Genomic DNA, 19,880 nt, shown 5'->3' with positions numbered 1-19,880 from the left:
TTGTAGATCCAATTCTTCTGCTTCATCTTCTCTGCTGTTGAACCCTCTGGTATATTTTTCAGCTCAGTAATTGTATTCATCTGTTCTATAACTTCTGTTTGGTACTTTCTTATAATTTCTCTTTCTTTGTTGAAGGTCTTACTATGACCATCCATTCTTGTTCCAAGTTTGGTGACCATCTTTATGACCATTACTTTAACCCTTTAGCAGGTAGGTTGCTTATCTCCATTTCATTAAGGTCTTTTCCTGGGGTTTTGTCTAGTGCTTTCATTTGGAACATACTCCTGGGGTCCCACTGTTTTGCCTTACTCTCTGTTTCTATGTATTAGGCAAATCAAATCCCAGTCCTAGTCTTGGAGGAGTGGCCTAGTATAGATGTCCTGTGGGTTCAGAAGTGCAATTCCCCCTGGCCACCTGACCTAGGCACTCAAGGGGTATTCATGATGGGATGCATACACTTATCTGCTATGGTGGGACAATGGCCACAATGCAGGGGTAGGAAGAATCTTTGTCCAAGCAAACTGAGCACGCATATCTGTGGTCATGATGGTGAGTAGGCCTTTGTCTGGCCTGGCTAGGGTGTATACCTGTAGCTCAGGAGTGGGCTAGCAAGATGTACCCATTGGTTCTATCAGGTTAGAGATAAAATTCCAAAATGACACCTGTTAGCACTGGTCTTTGGGCTTCCCAGGTGGTGCTTATGTTAAAGAACCCACCTACCAAAGCAGGGCACACAAGAGATTCGGGTTTGATTCCTGGGTCAGGAAGATCTGCTGGAGTAAGAAATGGCAGCCTGCTCCAGTAATCTTGCCTGGAAAATACCATGAACAGAAGAACCTGGTGGGCTACAGTTCATGGGGCTGCAAAGAGTCAGACACGATTGAGTGATTTATCACAGTGACAGCACTGGTCTTAGCTGCATAGACTGATTGCAAAAATTGTATCTGCCTATATCTCTTCCCTGGAGAAGGTACCAACAGTTTCCTGCCTCACAGGTAGATACTTGAAGAATAAGAAGTTGGTCTCCTTCACCTATAGAATAAGTGCTTTTCAAACTGATGGTTTTGTGCTGGGTCCCAGGACAAGTGTGCCTGTGTGTGAGCCTTTAAGCCTGGGTTCTCTGGTCCCTAGAGTTTCATGCTTTTCTTGAACACAGTCCCCACTGGTTTTCAGAGATGAGAATTTTGGGGTCTGATCTCTCCTCTGAAGGATCCAAGGGTTGGGGACCCTAAAATGGAGCATAAAGCTCTTGCTGCTCAGAGAAAATTTCTGTATTTTGAGGTCTCTCTTGATTGTAGATTTCTGGGGCTGAAATGTTTGTTTCTTGCTTGGGGGGAAGGGGTTTCTGATGAGACTGTATCTCAGCTTCTCCTTTCTATCCTTTGCTGTGGAGACTCTCTCTGTTCAATCAGTTTTCAGGTTTCTTCAGAAGAAATTATTCCATAAGTAGTTGTGTAATTTGCAGTGTCTGTGGGAAAAGGTGAGTTTCAGTTCTTCCTATGTCACCATCTTGAATCTCTTTCCCACTTTCACTCTTGAGTTGAGATGAGCCAGAGGTCTCCTTTATAATTTTTATGGGCTGATTTAGAATTTATTTTCATTAAATAGACATTCATTAATAATTACCAATCTGAGTTCCTGAAACAGTCTTCCTTCTGGATTTCTGTTCTTTTTTCTGCTTGCAATGCTGACATGTCTTCTAGTTTCTTCCCTTTTAAACCTGCAAGTCCCTTTCTTTTCAAGCAACTCTGTCATGGAAAAGATGTTTCAGAAATTCTTCCATGGCCTGCTCCAATCACTAGAAGCTCACTATTCCACATCAGTCCAAGTTATAATTCCATGTACTATCCAGTAGCTTTCAACTAGGTATAGCAGGCTTAAACACTGATTGAATTGAAATAGCATGTGTTTCCCATCTCTTAATTATGCTCTCCTGCTCAAATAGTGGTTACAGTAATTAAAGGTCTAGTTCTGTGTCTTCCAATTTCAGACAAGTCTATCCTTCAAGTGAATTCAACTGAGATTTGCATGTGTTCTTGGCATCCTCTCTCAATCTGGAATTAGTTGCATTATATTTAGCAGCTATTATTCATAGATTATGCTGTAGGGTTAGGACTATCTTTTAGTTTGATTTAAAAAAGAAGTATGTTTTTATTATCCTCTTTAATTGCTTTTAGTTGGCATAAATTAAAATAATAAAGATGTCTTTCCTCAGGCATCTTTGTGTGGAAATCAACAATATTTCAATAATCATTTTATTAATGAAAACAAAGAAATCATACATTTTTATGTATCTATTTAAAGTAGGGGAGAAGTATATTAGCTTTGTATTTAGATTTATTATTTGCTCTACATTACTAACCTATAATTTTCCATTCATTGTAGTAGATACATTGCATATATGTACTGAATATCTAATATAATACTTCAGCCTCAGAATTAAATTTGGTTTATTCTTATTATATCTTGATTTGGAAGTGAATAAACATCTGTATGTCATATTTGTATTAGTGACTTAAATGAGAGCTTTTGTTTTTTATTAAAACATGGCATTAAACATGTTCAGTCAAGTTTAAATTTTTCCTCTAGGAATTCAAAGCAAAGTTAATTTATTTGTAGTAGCTTGGAATTTTTAATTGCATGAAGAATCAGATTGTGAATAATATTTGGATGAATTATTCTCAAATTTATTCTTCAGAGAGTTGTGCAAGTTGGCTCTGATGTTCCGAATCCTAAATGGAATTTTATTGTAATTTCAGATAAATGTTTATATAATTTTCAGTATTCTAGCAAATAAAACACACATAGCTATTCACATTTGTGCATGAACATTTTAAATCATTGCCAATATTCAGTTTAGTCTTAAATGTAATAAACAGACAATTAGAGCTATTTTTGATAGCTTTGCCTGACTTTCTGAGCATTTAGCTGGAAAAGTAGACAATTTAAGCAACCAAGAGCAACATTCCCTTATTGCCATCACTCCAGGTACTCTCTTGCTAAAATGGTGATCCCTTTTCTTTTTTTAAAATGAATTTAAAAAGACATTTATTTCTTTATTTTTGGCTGCACTGAACCTTTGTTGCTGCATGTGGGCTTTAGGTGCTGTCAGCAGGGGCTACTCTCTAGTTACACTGCACGGGCTTCTCATTGTGGTGGCTTCTCTTCTTGCGGAGCAAGGGCTCCAGGGCACGTGGGTTCAGTACTTGCGGCTCACAGGCTTAGTAGCTTTACAGCACGTGGGAGTTTCCTGGACCAGGGATGGAACCCATATCCCCTGCACTGGCAGTCAGATTCCTCACCACTGAGCTACCAGGGAAGTCCCAGTGATCCCTTATCTTTTTTTTTTTTCTTCTTGTTTCCTCTTTATCCTAAGTCTATTGTGTATATGTTTTTCTGTGCATATGTCTTTGGCCTCATGCCTTATCATTTACTACTCAGTGAATACTAATAATATGCTAACCAGTAATTGTTTATTTAAAGAGGAAGTATGACGTAGCCTGGTTTGGCTCCACCTACCTGCTGGATTGAGTAATTCAATCATTGAAATGTTCTGAACCTCAGTTTTATAATCTGTAAAACCAGGAGATCAGATAATCTCTAGTATCTGCTGCAGTTTTGTCATCTATACTTCCGTAGTAGTTTTCATGATCAAGTCTTGTTTGAGTCTCACACAAAAGCAACTGAAGATTATTTATGACCTGGAAAATAAGACACAGAGGAGTGACTGGAAACATACTCTCCTGTTATAGTTGTAAAGAATCCTTTATACCCCTGTTTTCTACCCCATGGCTCATGTGTAAATGATATCCATTACTTAAAATTTCATAAGCAAAGACCATCTGGTCTTTATAAATGCTGTTCCTGCTTTACCAAATATTGATAAATTGTGCAGCTTTGTGCAGCCAAATACTTAGGCCTCTTTGTCATGGCTTCATACCAATTTCAAAATGAATATTGAATATAATTATTTAGGGATGAAAGAGTAATAGTAAATAAAACCATATGCTTACTATTAAAGCATTTTATTTGAATAACTCTTAGTAGCATATTTTCAAAACTTGGTCCACTTGTAATACTGAATGAGTCCCATTTTCATTTGATTCCTGAGACTATAACTCTTGGGCAATAAGCCCATCTGTATTAATGGTCCAGGCTGAATTGAGCTTGATTAGTATTTGAAATTGATTCTGTCCAGATACCAGATGGCCCAAGTTGGTATTTTATTTGTCACTTTTAAAGGAAAAACATTTCTTTTTCCCACCAGAAATGAACAGATTCAAGATGATGACTGTTCTCCCCTAGGTTTACAAACAATTACTGGATATCTGTGTCTGCTTAGATGGTTCCAACAGGACTCATAGTTGACTGATGACTCCACTCCAGTTATTCACGCACTGAATTGTTCTTTCAGTCATGTGGCGTCTTTATATTTTACCTTTTATTCTTATGTCTTTTAAAAGTCTAGTTTCATAACTAAAATATTTTGGCAAGCCCATGCTCTGAGTGTATTAATAACCTGTCTTTTAGAGAGCACAGTGAAGAGTCATGGCTTATTGACTAGAGTGGAGGACTTACAAAATGGATGGTAGAAGGTAACATGAGGACAACTAATGACAAGTTTTTGAAACTAAGCTAAAGAATCCAGACTTTTTTTCCCAGTGTAGCACACAGAAATTCTTCAAAAATAGTTCTCAACAGGAAAGTGTGAGAGAAGAGCTGGAAATAGGAGTGGAGAAATGGGGGTGATCAGGATTTCTGTTTGACATGTGGCTGTGACAAAGCAAAAGAAGGGGTGGATAAGAGCTCCTCTGAAAAGAGACTTAATGACAGACATGATACGGCTGACGAGGGGGCAGGGCGGCCATCTTGGCTCTTCAGCTCCTCACACCCCCAGCAGATATAGGCTAAACTTGGACCTCCCTTTCCACAAGTTCCTGCAGGCATTTTGAAAGGAGTGTCGAAAACGTAACAATGAAAGTCGAAACAGTGAAAGAGGCAGTCATTTTCCTTCCTGACCCCAAATAAAAATATTTCAGCGGGAAGTTGCTGTAGAACATAAGGAGCTCAGCCTGGTGCTCTGTGATGACTTAGAGGATTGGAATGAGGTAGGCAGAGAGGGAGGTTCAGGATGGAGTGGACATATGTATACCTATGGTGATTCATGTTGTATGGCAGAGACCAACACAACATTGTAAAGCAATTATCCTCCTATTGAAAAAAAAAATTTTTTTTCAAGTGGATGCAGAGAGTTAGAATTCTCTCTTTTAAGCCAGGAGAGATTCAAATTCATGATTTACCCCAAAAATACCTTTCTAATTCTTTTTATAAAATTCTCAAATCTTTCTAAAATAAAATACACAAATGAGGAAACCTATTTGGATATACTCTTAAAAATTCCAGAACATACATTTTTGTCCCTCATACCACTTCTTCACTCAGGTGAAATAGCAGAGTATAGGGCTTGGGATCTGTTTTACCCAGTAATCACATGAAGGGGTCTGACGTACAAGAGAGATAATAGGCCATAGAGTCAACATTAACCCGTGAAGAAAAGTAAATGAACTTGGAAGACCTGTGAGCAGGGAATGAGGAATAGATAGAAGAATGGATATTGAAAGACTCATGATATTGATGGGAAAGTGCAACATAAGACTGGATAGGGAGAATTCATTGATATGGTGCTACTCATCATTAACTCAAGGTTAATTGTTTTGGTAAGAATATCTGAGCTTCCCAGGTGGCTCAGTGGTAGAGAATCCATCTGTCAATGTAGGAGTTGCAGTTTCAATCCCTGGATTTGGAAGATCCCTTGGAGAAAGAAATGGCAACCCACTCTAGTATTCTTGCCTGAAAAATCCCGAGGATGGAGGAGTCTGGCATGCTACAGTGGGGTCACAGGGAGTCAGACATGACTTAGTGCAGAAACAACTACAAGAATATATGGAGTTGTTTTAATTGTTTGCTGAGATGAACATTGGGTTTAATGGCTTATATTAATAGAGATGTTAGAATTTTCTTGGAAAATTATTATAGAAATGGACAGAATGTACAGAGAAGTGGAAACATTGGAATGCATTTGTTGTGTAAGATCTAAGAAATCTGTGAATAGTCAGTGTAAAATATACACTAGATTTGGAAGACTTAATATTGAAAAAAAATAAAGACAGGCTTCTTTCAAACCTGAAATTTCAAGAACAGGGGAGATGAAAAATCACAGTCCTACTGCCCTCTAGTGTACAGAGAGAGAAGAACGCCAGAGCACTTTACAGCAGAAAAGAAGATTTGGGGAAGTCTAGTTCAACTTCGTGGCTCAGCTGGTAAAGAATCCGCCTGCAGTGTGTGAGAACTGGATTCGATTCCTGGGTTGGGAAGATCTCCTGGAGAAAGGAAAGGCTACCCACTTCAGTATTGTGGCCTAGAGAATTCCGTGGACTGTATGTCCATGGGGTGACAGAGAGTCAGACAGGACTGAGCGACTTTCACTTTCTAACATTAGGTGATTTATGAAATGCTTAAAGGGAGTAAAAAAATTTACCTTGTGATTACTTAGGTGTTGGCCAACTATTTTTATTACCATGTTTCCTAAATATGATTAAATATAAGATAGTACACTTATACATTCCTATAAAATTTTACAACCAATACAAATTAAAAAAACAAAGTTTTATGGGTAATTCATATTAATGACACTCATATGATGGATTACATATAACATTAATATGATAGTTGTGTTTCTTTTGCTAAAGCTAAATTTTGGCTCAAACCTGAAAATAGTCCTGAGTCTTACTGTGCATGTTTGTTTTTGTCTTAGGCATATTCATATTGTTCATGCTAATATATAACACAACGAGTCTCATTTTTTCTACAAAATGCAAAAATGTGGAATGGATATAGACATGTGGAGGGGAACATGCAGAACGTAGAAAGGAATATTAAAAGCTAATACAGTTGATAGTTTTCTCAGCAAAACCTGAAGCAAAACTATAACTTGTTTACTTCTTAATTGTTTGATATTTTCCACCCTGAATAAAACATAATTATTTATGCATTCCTATTATGGGACTTCCCTTCTGCCTCAGGTGGTAAAGAATCCACCTGCAATGTGGGAGACCTGGGTTCGATTCCTGGGTTGGGAAGATCCCCTGGAGAAGGGAAAGGCTGCTCACTCTAGTATTCTGGCCTGGAGAATTCCATGGACTATATAGTCCATGGGATTGCAAAGAGTCAGACACAACTGAGTGACTTTCACTTTCACTTTCATGTGACTTTTGATTTTATTATTAGAAAGTCCTCTATCCTGAGACATACTTTTTAATCTACTTTCCCATTAATTATAAAAATGTTCATTAGGATTTTACATTTCACACTATAGTTCCAGATCCAGTTTATTTTAGCAGATGGAATAAAGGGGATTACACAATTTTCTCCCATGTAAATAAACTTTTCTTTCTTTAACCATTTTATGATTATTTTATTATCCATGAAATCCTAGTACCTACTTTATCAAAATTTAAATGTTTGTATATGTTAAAAGGGGCATCCCAGGTGGCTCAGTGGTAAAGAATCTGCCTGCCAATGCAGGAGATGCGGTTTCAGTCCCTGGGTCAGGAAGATCTCTTGGAGGAGGAAGTGGCAATCCACTCTAGTATTCTTGCCTGGGAAATCCCATGGACAGAGAGGTTTGGCAGGCTGCAGATCATGGGGTCACAAAGAGTTGGACATGACTTAGCGACTACAACAACAGTATGTTAACAACAGTTTCTCAGATATCCATACTATTTTCTATTATTTTTTTGTAAAATATTTAAAGACCAGAAAGTAAACTGTAAAGAATAGTGCAAAGAATATCTGAGTGTTTAGTACTCGCTTTTGTCAAATCTTAATGTATAGGACTCCTCCAGGTCTTATTCCTCATTTTCTTCGATGGTGGTGACCTATTCCAGTTATTACTGTAGAGTGACAAACCAACCTAATCTTAGTGGTATGAACAACAACTATTCTGTATTTATGGATTCTGTGTATCAGAAACTGGGAAAAGGCTCAGTGGGGGTGTCTTAGCTCTATTCCATCATGTTTGGAGCTCAGCTGGGAAGATTTGGAGCCTGAGGGTGACTATAAGAGTCTAAAATCATTTGAAGGTTTCTTCACTCATATGTTTGGTGGCTGATGCTGGCTGTCAGCTAAGACCTTAGCTGGGTCTCTATATGACCTGAGGTCCCTCCAAGTAATACTATGAGCCTCTTTACAAGCTGGTGACTGGGTTGCAAGAGCAGGTATACTCAATGCACAAGGCAAAAGCATGTGACACTTCTAAGATTTTATTTCACAAGTCGTATACAGTCACTTCTACTGTACTCTGTTGTCTAAGGTTCACCTGTAATCATGGTGAGGGGACACAGTGAGTAAAATGATAAGGTCCCACGTGAAATGAACAAGTGGGCTGGGAGGTATTATTGGGGTCACTACTGGAATATACAATCTAGCACAGTATCACTTCTTTGAATTTGATATTTAATATTCCCACGCATTCTTAAAATTTTTCTGTATATGAATGAAGAAATGAAACTACAATACAGTTTTGTGTGCTTTAAAACTTTATGTGAAAGCTATGTAGACAACTATTGGTGAGTTTTCCCACCAGTGTTGTTTTTAACCTTGATACAATGTTGTTTTTAAGATTGATACAGATTGATATATGTAGCTCTTCATTTAACTTAAATATAACATCCTTTTGTGTAACTTTGTCACAACTTATTTGTTCACACTCTTGCTGGTAGACATTTAGCTGCAGCTCGCCTGGAGAATCCCACAGACAGAGGAGTCTGGAGGCTACAGCCCAAAGGATTGCAAAGAGGGGGACATGACTGAGCAGCTGTGCACCCATGTACACGGGGTACTTTGTATTTTACGATATTGCCAATCTGATCCTCAAAGGTGTGCCACTTCACACTCTTCTTAACAGGTGTGAAGATTAGTTTGTTTTTTGTTTGAAAGTAACAAAAGTTAATGATAGAAAACAAAGACAAAAAGAGATTACTGACTAAATCATGAAATAGAAGGAAAAATCAAATAACCACAACCAAGTTGGAAGAAAGAAAGATAGAAACCAAGTCTGAGGTTTGGGATGTCAGAACCAGGAACGGATGGTTGTTTTTTTCTTGATAATTCTTTTATGGTGGTCAATTTATTCATTTATTTACTTATAAAACATGCACTTTGCTGTTTGAAAGTATACAACTCAGTGGCATTTATGGTGTTTTACAGCCATCAATGATACCTAGTGTCAGAACATCATCCCAAAGGAAACCCCTACCCATCAAGCAGTTGTTCCCCTTACTTCTCCCTACCAACTCCTGCCAACCACTAATCTGCTTTCTACTTCATGGATCAGCATATTCTGTTATTTTGTATAGATGGAATCATGCAATATGTAGTCATCTGTGTTTGGCTGCTTTCATTTAGGATAACAGTTTCAAAGTTCATCCATGTTTTTAGCATGTATCTCTATTTTGTTCCTTTTCATGACTGAATAATATTTTATTTTACAGATATACCACATTTTATTTATTCATTCATTGTCTGAAAGACATTTAAGTTGCTACCATGGTCTTCTTTTTAAAGAGCTGCCATTAGAAAACAGTTATCCATCACCTCCATCTAAAACCGCTTAGCTACCTACAGCACTTATTCTTGGGGAAGTCAGTCTCATGGACCTACCTTAGGTCATGTCTGTAAGCTCTCTCACTGGAGAGTGAGATCCTGTGAGTGACTCTTTGAGATTTACATGAAATCAAGAGAGTGGATTTGTATTGAAAGTCCTCAAAAAAATACAAAGCAAAAAGAATCAAGAACTGATGTTCATTTTGTGTCTCACAGACATTTTGTCTAAAAGAATTTCCTCCAGTTTTTTAGCATGTTGATAGTATTCTATCACTGTGTGATTATGATGGTCATTTGCTTACTGTCTACTCTGTGGCTAATTTAAGTGGGATTTGGGGTGTGGCGGACAGTGATGCTAAGGCTCTGATTATTAAATGTTTAAAAGTTATGATCTAATTATTTACAAAAAATAGTGATGATCTGTAAACTACATCTGTCTAGGACAGGGACAGATGGTTCCTAAATGATCCTGAAAACCAAGGATTCTTCTGGAAACAAGAATGCAGGCAGCTAATTTCAAAGATGTGAAGAATCAGATGAAAATTATTGACCTCTGTGTAGTTACTGAGGGGCAGACAGCTGTGGGATTTCATAGCGGGTAGAATTAGATTATGTATAAGGAAGAAATGTCTTTAACAACTGAAACTGGCCAACAAAGGAGTGAGATGGCTGCTATAGGAAATATTTAGTGAGGGCCGATGTGATCACAGTAATGAAAATTCCATGATTTGTAGGGAATTATGTGTCTCTCAGATTCTCATCAACTCAATTCCAGTATGTCAGTTGGTTAGGGTTTCCTTGCTATTTACTCCCCGGTGATTCAGACAGTAAAGAATCTGCCTGCAGTGTGGGAGACATGAGTTCAATCCCTGGGTTGGGAAGATCCCCTGGAGGAGGGAACAGCTACCCATTCCAGTATTCTGGCCTGGAGAAGTCCATAGACAGAGGAGCCTACATGTAGCCTACGTGGCAGGCTGCAGTCCATGAGGCTGCAAAGAGTTGGACATGACTGAGCACTTTTCACCAGCTATTTATAGATCTTTTTAAAATGGTGCCGGGAAATCCCTGGCAGTCCAGTGGTTAGGACTCAGTGCTTCCCCTGCAGGGAGCATTGGGTTCATCCCTAGTCTGGGAACTAAGATCCTATAATTCAGCAGTGTGTCGCCCCTCCAGAAAAACATCTACTTCTGCTTTATTGACTATGGCAAAGCCTTTGACTGTCTGGATCACAACAAACTGTGGAAAATTCTTAAAGAGATAGGGATACCAGACCACCTGACCTGCTTCTTGAGAAATCTGTATGCAGGTCAGGAAGCAACAGTTAAAAGTGGACATGGAACAACAGACTGGTTCCAAATTGGGAAAGGAGTATGTCAAGGCTGTATGTTGTCACCCTGCTTATTCAACTTATATGCAGAGTACATCATGAGAAATGCTGGGCTGGATGAAGCACAAGCTGGAATCAAGATTGCTGGGAGAAATATCAATAACCTCAGATATGCAGATGATACCTCACTTATGGCAGAAAGTGAAGAACTAAAGAGCTTCTTGATGAAAGTGAAAGAGGAGAGTGAAAAAGTTGGCTTAAAACTCAACATTCAGAAACCTAAGATAATGGCATCTGGTCCCATCACTTCATGGCATATAGATGGGGAAACAATGGAAACAGTGACAGACTATTTTCTTGGGCTCCAAAATCACTGCAGATGGTGACTGCAGCCATGAAATTAAAAGACACTTGCTCCTTGAAAGAAAAGCTGTGATCAACCTAGACATCATATTAAAAAGCAGAGACATTACTTTGCCAACAAATGTCCATCTAGTCAAAGCTATGGTTTTTCCAGTAGTCATGTATGGATGTGTGAACTGGACTGTAAAGAAAGCTGAGTGCTGAAGAATTGATACCTTTGATCTGTGGTGTTGGAGAAGACTCTTGAGAGTCTCTTGGACTGGAAGGAGATTCAACCAGTCAATCCTAAAGGACATCAGTCCTGAATATTCATTGGAAGGACTGATGCTGAGGCTGAAACTCCAATACTTTGGCCATCTGATGCGAAGAACTGACTCGTTGAACCGTGATGCTGGGAAAGATTGAAGGCAGGAGGAGAAGGGGACAACAGAGGATGAGATGCGTTGGATAGCATCACTGGCTCGATGGACATGAGTTTGAGTAAGCTCCGGGAATGGGTGATGGACAGGGAAGCCTGGCGTGCTGCAGTCCATGGAGTCAGACATGACTGAGCGACTGAACTGAGGAAAACAGCATAAAATTCCTTAGGATCAAGGATGTCAACTGATGTCTGGCTTAGGCATTAATGTTAAATTGCTGAAACTTTGTAATTCTACTTATATTTTTCTAGACTACTGAAACAGTAACCTCTTATTTAGGAAAATTTCAAGATCAGACATTAAAAACCATTATAAAATAAATCTAACTTGCTATAGTTTTTAAAGTTAAAGTGAACTATGTTTTAGGAGCTTACAAAGCAAATTTCACTTTTAATTCATAAGAATGTTTGTTGAGCACCTATTAAGGGCAGGCACAGTTATAAACGCATGGTCTGTGACTTTAAGCAGCTCACTGGAAAACTTTATATGTGAATGAGTAATCTTCATATGCTGTCTGGCAGTCCAAGGAGGGATGAATTAACTGTAAAGAGAAGGCTTCCCAGAGGAAATAGTAATTTGCATGTGTTAAAGAATGAGTAGTTACCCCAAGAATTAGTAGAGACACAGTCATTCCAAGTAAAAGGAACAACAGGATCAATACAGTTAATGTGACATATTTGAAGGCAGTATACAAATTGATAAGATTTTAGTAAAAATGTGAAAGAACCGTGGAGATGAGGCAGATAGGAGCCAAATCATGAAGATCTTTGTATGCTATTTCAATAAGATTAAATTTCATTTCTTTTAAAGTCCATGAGAAGCCTATGGATTATTGAAGTTTATGTTACTACCAAGGTTGTAACAATAAAAGAAATAAAGAGTCTGGGATGTTAGGTAACAATGAACAAGCTCTGTAAAAAAGCACAGGCACTATTTGGGATAAGAAAATGATGATGACCTAAAGAAGGGAGGGAGACAGCTTCCTAACTACCATATATTGAGGTCAGAGAATACAAGTTGCCTATTAAAATTTACAATATTAACTGCCAAGATATTGTCAGAATAGAGCATAATACACTTCCTTAACTATCCTCAAATTGTGTCAAAACCAATTTAGGTTTAGAATAGGGGAGTATGACATACAGAGTAATATATTGCAGAATGAATGTTATAGAGAACTCACATTACAGGTTTTTCATGCTAAAAGGAAAAAATGGTTCATTTATGCTGTGAAAGTAGAAGCAAACAGTTTGATTATCATTTCTATTTAATGAATTTATAGTCTAGAGGGATAATTAGAGAGATTGCTAGCAAAATAATTGAATCTTTATATTAAGTTTAAACTTCATAGATATTCACCCCCCCCCCAAATTGCAATAGGAAATTGGAACTGGTTCTATTTAGAATGCATGTTTGTAATGCTTTATGTGAGGTATCAATCCATCAAAAAATAGTAGTAAAAATTGGTGCTTATTTTGATGGTAGAAATAAAACAGAATATTTTATACAATTAGTTAATAGATTATAGAAACAGTGCACTACACATATGGATTTGTTTTCTTAGACTAAACATTTGCAAAATTTATTAATTAAAAATAATAAAATTAAAGTGTTATTATTAGTGGGACAAAAGTTCTTGAATAATGCCATCTAAAAATACATTCAGTTGAAATAAAATTACCTCAGAGTTATGATTTTGCTTTTGACTGTCCCCAATTTATCAAAAAATGAAAACTCTCTTTGCTGTGAACCATTAGAAATTATGCTTTCATCACTGTTGGAAGATGTGTTTTCATTACAAGTAGTAGGTAGTAAAATGGAAAGCTAATTTAGTTGAAAATTATTTTCACAGTAACTTCATTTTAAGCAGAGAGAAAGAATAATTTATCTTTTAAAAAAGGGAAACTAATATTAATAAATTATATATTATTCTTAATTGCAACATATCAAAGAAATAAAAAAAATGTTTCATTTTTTTAATAAAAGAAAATCTTTTGATTAGAAACACCAATCATGGATTGTTCTAAAATGATAATGGCTGACACAAAATGGAAGCATTGACAACTAGGGGAGGTATGTGCTAGGATTATAGCTTTCAGATTTTTCTCTTTGCCTTCCAACAAATACCCAATGACAGGATTTTTCCTACTTGCCTAGGGTTCTGTTCCAGTCCTGAGTTAGTTTGACCCAGATCCATTTTTCCCAGTTCTGTTCTGATCCCTGTATCAGGAAGGCTGACTCACATAGGGTGTGGATCTCAAGCTCCCTTGTTGAGAAGGGTTATGGTAAGTTTGCACTTTAGCCAGAAATAAGAAGGCAGCAGAAAGGGAGAAGAAACGGATAAAAAGCCTCAGGTGCACATACATGTCTGGAGCATAAATGGCTCCAGCTCCTCATGGAAAGGAGCAACAAGATTCCACTTTCTGCCAGGTGACATCCCTTGGGTTTCTCCTACACTGTCTCAACCATTTCTCTCTTCCATTTACAGATTAGTAGTGGCTTCTTGCTATTGACAGTCTCTTGAGTTTCTTCACTGTTCCCTCTATAAACACGCATAATTAATTTTATGCATTAAATACTTTCTGCTATAATTACTCTTTTCTTAGACCCCAACTAAATCAGATCCTCAGTTCTCTCCTAAATGTCTTTCCCTTCCCCAAAAGTACATAAGAAAGGAAAAGCAAGAGATAATATCATTGGAATGGAAAGAAACCATCTTGGCATGAGAGAGGAATAGAATTATGATGAGACGGCATTTAAATATTTGAACATTGTGTAGCGTTTGACATAGAACAGTCTTGTCCTGCCCCAAGGTGGCTATAGGTGATGAGAGCACTCCTCTTCATATACAGTGATGACGGCTCCCAAGCTTCCTCCCTCAGACTGGGGGCCTTGGAGAGTTTTATCAGGGCAGAAACCATGTCTTTTTTGGTAACTCTTGCCAATGAAAGGGGCCTTTGATGCTATTACAGTGGAGGGAGATTTAACTTCTCTTCATCCTTGGGATAATGTTAAAGATAATGATCCATCCTGAACAATGTTACAGGGGCCAAATGAGGGCAACATATGCCCAAAGCCAAGATGGGATTAGCACTGTGATTTTACTGAAAGAATGCTGGAGGCTGGGTCACAAAAGGAGATCACCACTGACTTTGAATGAGGACAAATTATTACATTTCCACACATAAGATCTGTCTCTGAGACAAGAAAGAGAAAAGCAAGCAATTCAGGCTGCTTTTTATTATAACTGAAGTTGATGATGGTGTTTCTGAAAATACGATGGTAATTCTGAAAATATGGAAATACTGTGTAAAGTGCTAGGTATGAACAAGATGGGAAGAGGACACTCTAAGAACAACAGTGGGTAAAAGCCAGCTCAGCAGTTTTATTTTTCTCTGTCTGTGGCTTTTCTAGTAAATAAGAAAAGCTGAGCTAAGCAAGACATATGTATAGCGAAATTTTCCATCCCTTAGACAGAGAATCCATACCTTATGCTCAAAATTTGTGGGATTTTTCAGTTTCTAAATGCCATGAAGGCAAAATGAGAGTGAAGAGGATGAAATTTTGAGGACCAATGGGAAGAAATCAGATTTAGGCATCACCAGGCATCATTCAGGGACCAAATATTCATTATATGAGAAAACTTTATATTTTTTTTGAGAAAACTTTAACAATTCACACACAAAATTATTTGGATTGAGAAAACAGGTGAATAATGAACATTTTGTACCCCCACTGATGTAAAGGCTGCGAACATGCTAAGTCGCTTCAGCTGTGTCTGACTCTTCATGACCCTGTAGACAGTAGCCTGCCAGGCTCCTCTCTCCGTGAGATTCTTCAGGCAAGAATACTGGAGTGGGTTGCTGTTTCCTTCCCCAGGAGATCTTCCTGACCCAGAGACGGAACCCACATCTCTTGTGTCTCCTGCATTGGCTGGCAGGTTCTTTACCGCTAACATCACCTGGGAAGCCCAAAATAAAGCTAAGCAATGATATAATATGAGCCAGGCTAATAACAAGGATATAACAAGAGATATACAAATAGTAGAACAAGATGTAATTGGCTGAGACTTTTAGTAAAACATCTTTTGTAATATTTTAGATGTATTTTGTGGTAATGATTTCAAATACTGAATCACCCGTGAGTGATTCATCTGGGTATGAAGTTCTCAGATATACATTAGATATACTTTCAAAACCATTGCTTTGCCATAGTCCTTCATTTGTCTCATTCTTAAAATAGCATATTCTTTTCTTGTAATATCATAATATCTTGTTGGAGACCTCTGAGGTACTTTATCATGCTACCCTACACGCTACCCTATGATACAAATAAATAAATAAATATAAGGTATTACTATAATTGGTTTAAAACATCCTAAAAACTTTAGGTCATGGCTATGTAACTTCAAAACATGAATATTATATTAATTCCAAATTCACAGCTATAATTTCACAGTTGCTTAAAAATTTAAGGTACATTTTTATTCCACTCAGTGAACTACCTAGGTAGACATGTGAGCTATGATTTGTTGGTTGGAAGATTTCAATTATAGTAAAGGTAATTGTATTTCTTTCTGAAATAAACTTTCATTCTCTGGGTAATTACATTTGAATGAAAAGAAAATATCAAAACCTTGGGTTACCCTGGAGATCTACTTTTCTTGGTACTTAGTCATTTTGGCCACATGATGGCACCAAAGGGTAGGAAATTACTTTCTTGAATTCCCATTTACTTACTGAATTGCAATAAAAAAATGAATAGGACTAACAAACAACAACCGAATATGCTAAACCTTGCCGATGAGGAAGGTTGGGGAGTGGGTGGGTGCCAGTTTTGGGTGTGCCCCCTTTGGTATAGATGTTTACAGCCACCCTCCTACTTTTCTCTGTGTAAGACATTTTCTCTCCTTTTTCTTAAATTATTTTGCCCCCCGTTCCCTTCTTCTAGTTCATGTCAGTTACAGCCAGGAAAAGGTGCTGATGAAAAAACAAATTTTCTAGATCTTACTATAACAATAAATGAGTGTCTGTTAACTTTGGACGATACATGCTTAGCAAAGGCCAACAAGAAGACTACTGTGAAGGAAATATATATCATAAAATGGAACAAAAATACCCTTTGAGGTGATTTCTCACTCATTTTTCCAATTTCTTAGAGAATCGAAATTTAGAATCTAATTTGACACCATAATAAATCTTACTTAAGATTAATGGCAGCAATCTCAGCTGTTGTCTTATATTTCTCATTGGTAGATGAGACATAGTTAATGCGTGCGTTCAAGTGAATGCCCTGCTGTGTGCGCACCTCCATATATCAAACCTGCGCTCCAGGTTCTGTTACACACCGAGAGGGAATAAAATAAACGCAAGATGTGTTTCCCTTCAAAGATACTTGTTATCGAACTCCAGTGAAAACATCAGTATATCTAAAAATTACTAATACTAACTACAGGCAACCATTTGAAGGTCTTGAATATTAGGATATAAGAATAGTACAAATTGGCTTTTGGTTAAGCAAAAACAAAATGCTATATTAGGATTGCTGGGAGAAATATCAATAACCTCAGATATGCAGATAACACCACCCTTATGGCAGAAAGTGAAGAGGCACTAAAAAGCCTCTTGATGAAAGTGAAGGAGGAGAGTGAAAAAGTTGGCTTAAAGCTTAACATTCAGAAAACTAAGATCATGGCATCCGGTCCCATCACTTCATGGGAAATAGATGGGGAGAGTGGAAACAGTGTCAGACTTTATTTTTTTTTTTTCAGACTTTATTTTTTTGGGCTCCAAAATCACTGCAGATGGTGACTACAGCCATGAAATTAAAAGACACTTACTCCTTAGAAGGAAAGTTATGTCCAACCTAGATAGCATATTAAAAAGCAGAGACATTACTTTGCCAACAAAGGTCCATCTGGTCAAGGCTATGGTTTTTCCAGTAGTCATGTATGGATGTGACAGTTGGACTGTGAAGAAAGCTGAGCGCCGAAAAATTGATGCTTTTGAACTCTGGTGTTGGAGAAGACTCTTGAGAGTCCCTTGGACTGCATGGAGATCCAACCAGTCCATCCTAAAGGAGATCAGTCCTGGGTGTTCACTGGAAGGACTGATGCTGAAGCTGAAACTTCAATACTTTGGCCACCTCATGTGAAGAGTTGACTCATTGGAAAAGACCCTGATGCTAGGAGGGATTGAGGGCAGGAAGAGAAGGGGACGACAGAGGATGAGATGGCTGGATGGCATCACTGACTCGATGGGCATGAGTTTGAGTAAACTCCGGGAGTTCGTGATGTACAGGGAGGCCTTGCATGCTGCGACTCGTGGGGTCACAAAGAGTCGGACACGACTGAGAGACTGAACTGAACTGAAAATGCTATATAATGAATTTTTCCCCCAAAATGTAAAACAAAAACACAATTTAAGATGAGCAAATTACATTTTGTTATACAACCTTTATAACCTGCAATAGACTCTTTCGAGCTACGGAATATGAAGACTTTTACTTTTACTTTTACTCTATTTCCTCAGTTTTCCTAATCTCTTGGGTTAGTACAAAGCATCACAAAAATAGATTATAACACAACACTTAATCTTTATTCTAGTTTCTGTGGGGTTGGGGGCCCTCTCACAGTGTTTTTTCTACTTCCTATCTATAGCATCTCTCTTGTCTGCTCACAACCAACATGAGTAAAAAGTGAGCTACTTTCCTGGCCCCAAAGCTGTCTGGGAGAGCTTGCTCAGACAGTATCCTCTGTTTTCATGTACTAAGTATTGGACTTCTTTGTTTTACTCGTACAATCCTGGCAGTAAATATAACATTCATTACTGAAATTTGTGAAAAACAGAATAATTCTTTGCTCCCGGTTTCTTATCAAACCTTGCATTTGTAAATTTTCAAACTCTCTCACTTCCTAAAATTCCTGAGATTCTTGAGTTTGGGCTGGGGAACAATCTGAGAAACTTTACCTTGGATTGAGTCACTTTCTGGATTAAGTCTGGCCCTGAACTAGATTTTCCTTTTACATTCCTTCTCTGTTCAGTGCAGTGCCTGGGTAGCTAAGAGAGCAGTTTGGTTTCTCAATTGCCTGAACACCTTCATTTTGGAGGGTTTGTGGGTTAGATCTTAGCCTCTAAATTACCATATTCATGAGGTTTATTGGCCTTCTCTTTAAAATCAATTTAAGTCATGTCCGACTCTTTGCGATCAGTTTGCCCAAGTATCTGTATATCTGGTTGTCCGCTCACTCTCTTTCTCTCTCTCTCTACACACACACACACACACACACACAGATTTTCCTTGACTTAGGATGGGGTTATGTCCTGATAGACCAATTGTTAAGTTGAAAATATTGTAAGTTGAAAATGCATTTAATACACCTGACCTATGGAACAACATAATTAATTATCAGGGCTTCCCTGATATCTCAGTTGGTAAAGAATCTGCCTGAAATGCAGGAGACCCCGGTTCGATTCCTGCGTCAGGAAGATCTCCTGGAGAAGGGATAGGCTACCCACTCCAGTATACTTGGGCTTCCCTTGTGGCTCAACTGGTAAAGAATCCACCCGCAATGCGGGAGACCTGGGATTGATCCCATGGGTTGGCATGATCCCCTGGAGAAGGGAAAGACTACCCACTCCAGTATTCTGATCTGGAGAATTCCACAGACTGTATAGTCCATGGGTTTGCAGAGTTGGACACAAATGAGCGACTTTCACCTTCACTTTCTTTCAACCTACTGAATATCACAATTAATAGCTTAGCCAAACCTACCTTAAATGTGTTCAGAACACTTACATTAGCCTATGGTTGAGCAAAATCATGTAACGTAACACCTATTTTATAATAAAGTGTTGACTATCTCATGTAATTCATTGAATGGTGTACTGAAAGTGAAAAATAGTACAGTTGTATGGGTACAGAGTGTTTTTAAATATATTGCTTGTTTACCCTTGTGAGCTTCTGGCTCATTGGGAACTGAGGTTCCCTCTGCTGCAGCGTTAGAAGAGAGTATCATATGGCATAATACCAGCTGAGAAAAGATCATAGTTTGAATTATGGCTTCTAATGAATGTGTGTTGCTTTTGTACCATAGTAGTTGAAAAATT

Source organism: Cervus elaphus, chromosome 21 (genome assembly GCF_910594005.1).
Source record: "Cervus elaphus chromosome 21, mCerEla1.1, whole genome shotgun sequence".
Lineage (NCBI taxonomy): Eukaryota > Metazoa > Chordata > Mammalia > Artiodactyla > Cervidae > Cervus > Cervus elaphus.
This window is presented reverse-complemented; position numbering follows the sequence as displayed.